This window comes from Saccopteryx bilineata, chromosome 4, assembly GCF_036850765.1.
Source record: "Saccopteryx bilineata isolate mSacBil1 chromosome 4, mSacBil1_pri_phased_curated, whole genome shotgun sequence".
Classification (NCBI taxonomy): domain Eukaryota; kingdom Metazoa; phylum Chordata; class Mammalia; order Chiroptera; family Emballonuridae; genus Saccopteryx; species Saccopteryx bilineata.
The window spans coordinates 146,297,820-146,300,464 of record NC_089493.1 but is presented as its reverse complement, the minus strand read 5'-3'; the positions used below and the strand labels follow the sequence as shown (position 1 = coordinate 146,300,464).

Genomic DNA, 2,645 nt, shown 5'->3' with positions numbered 1-2,645 from the left:
GTCTTTTCCAATTTTAATGTTTATTTCTTTTCTTTGCCCAATTTTTCTGGCTAGAACTTCCAGTACAGTGTTAAATAACAGTGGTAAAAGTCAGCATCCTTATCTTCTTGATCTTAGGGGAAAATTTTCAGTCCTTTACCATTGAGTATGGTGTCAGCTGTAAGTTTTGCACAATTTCATAAATCCCCTTTGTTATGGTGAGGAATTTTCCTTCTATTCCTAGTTTCTTGAGTTCTTTTTTTTTTTTTTTAGAGTGCGAACACAGTCCCCCACTACCACAAATTATGCAGTCGAGTTTCCCACATTTGGGGAAATCGCAGGGGTCAGCACATCCGGAGTGCAATGGATAAGCCTCGCCCTGGGAAAACCACCTTCGTGATCATGGTATCTCCCCTGCCAGGTAAGTATAGTTTCTTGAGTTCTTTTAAATTTTATCATAAAATATTTCAAATTGTGTCAAATACTTTCTCTCAATCAATTGAAATGATATATAGCTTTATTCCCCTTGTTATACTAATGTAATGTATATGACACTGATTGATTTTCTCACATTGATATACCTTTACATTCCTGAGATAAATCCACTTTTTCATGGAGTATAATCCTTCCAATATGCTGTTGTTCAGTTTGTTATTCAGTATAGTTTGTGAAATATATTTGATTATGGCATCTACATTTATAAGGTCATTGGTCTCTAGTTTTTTGTGATATCTTTATTTGGCTTTGGTATTAGGATAATGTTGACCAATAGAAGAAGTTAGGAAGCGTTCTTTTCTATTTTTTTTGAAAAGTTTGAGAATGATTGGTGTTAATTCTTTAAATGTTTGGTGGAATTCATTAATGAAGTGATCTGGTCTTTGGCTTTTCTTCATTGCAAAGTCTTTGATTACTCACTCAATCTCTTATTATTGTGTTCTGTTTGGTATTGCACATTTCTATCCATTGTTGCTTAACATTATCTAAAAGTAGGATATGGCTTTTCTAACTAATATTGTGGATCACCTATTTCTCCCTTTAATTCTGTCAGTTTGCCTTTCTATACTGTATTTTGAGGTTTTCTTTTTTTTAATTTAGACAATTTTAATGGGGTGACATTGATCAATTAGAGTACATAGATTTACAGAAAAATCTCCAGATCATTTTGACATTTGATTATGTTGTATACCCATCACCCAAAGTCAAATTGTCTTCCATCATCTTTTATTTGGTTTTCTTTATGTCCCTTCCCTCCCCCCCACATCCTCCCATTCCTCCCTTCCTCTCCCCCTGGTAACCACTACACTCTTATCTATGTCCGTGAGTCTCAATTTTGTGTCCCAACTATATATGGAATCATACAGTTCTTAGTTTTTTTCTGATTTACTTATTTAACTCAGTATAATGTTATCAAGGTCCATCCAAGTGGTCATAAATGATCCTATGTCATCATTCCTTATGGCTGAGTAGTATTCCATAGTATAATATATATGTACCACATCTTCTTTATCCAATATTCTATTGAAGGGATTTTTGTTGTTTCCATGTCTTGGCCACTGTAAAAAAATGCTGTGATAAAGAAGGGGGTGCATGTGTCTTTATGTACCAACGTTTTTGAATTTTGGGGGTATATATCCAGTAGAGATATTGCAGGATCATATGGTAGTTCTAGTCTTAATTTTTTGAGGACCTACCATACTTTTGTCCATAATGGTTGTACTACTTTACATTCCTACCAACAGTGAATGAGGGTTCCTTCTTCTCTGCAGCCTCTCCAACACTTGTTATTACCTGTCTTGTTGATAAAAAACTAATTTAACAGGTGTGAGGAGGTATCTAACTGTAGTTTTGATTTGCATTTCTCTAATAGTGAAGATGAGTGTCTTTTCATATATCTGTTGGCCATTTGTATTTCTTCCTGGGAGAAGTTTCTGTTCATGTCCTCTTCTCATTTTTTTTATTGGATTGTTTGCTTGCTTGTTGTTGAGTTTTGTGAGTTCTTTGTATATTTTGGATATTAGGCCCTTATCTGAGTTGTTTGAAAATATTATCTTCCATTTAGTTGACTGTCTATTTATTTTATTGTCAGTTTCTTTTGCTGTACAAAAGCTTCTTAGTCTGATGTAGTCCCATTCATTTATCTTTACCTTCATTTCCCTTGCCTTTGGAGTCAAATTTATAAAATGTTCTTTATGGCCACAGTCCATGAGTTTAGTACCTATGTTTTCTTCTATGTAATTTATTGTTTCAGGTTTTATATTTAAGTCTTTGATCCATTTTGAATTAATTTTGGTACAAGTAGACAAACTGTAGTCGAGTTTCATTCTTCTGCATGTGGCTCTCCAGTTTTCCCAGCACCATTTATTAAAGAGACTTTCTTTTTTCTATTGTGTGTTTTGGCTCCTTTATCAAAGATGATTTGACTATATATATGTGGTTTTATTTCTAGGCTCTCTTCTTTTCCATTGGTCTGAATGTCGGTTTTCCTACCAATACCATGCTGTTTTGATGATCATGGCTCTATATTATAACATGAAGTCAGATATTGTAATGCCCCCAGCTTTGTTCTTTTTCCTTACAATTACTTTGGCTATTCAAGGTTTTTTATAGTTTCATATAAACCCAATGATTTTTTGTTCCATTTCTTTAAAAAATAACATTGGTATTTT

At 33.6% G+C, this 2,645-nt stretch overlaps 1 non-coding gene across 1 annotated transcript; it reads right to left on the bottom strand.

Moving 5' to 3' along the window:
- Window positions 1-249: 249 nt before the first annotated feature.
- Window positions 250-408, bottom strand: LOC136336755 (U1 spliceosomal RNA). Its single transcript, XR_010731577.1, has one exon. It is a non-coding gene; the product is annotated as a U1 spliceosomal RNA (small nuclear RNA).
- Between the last annotated feature and the right edge of the window lie 2,237 nt (window positions 409-2,645).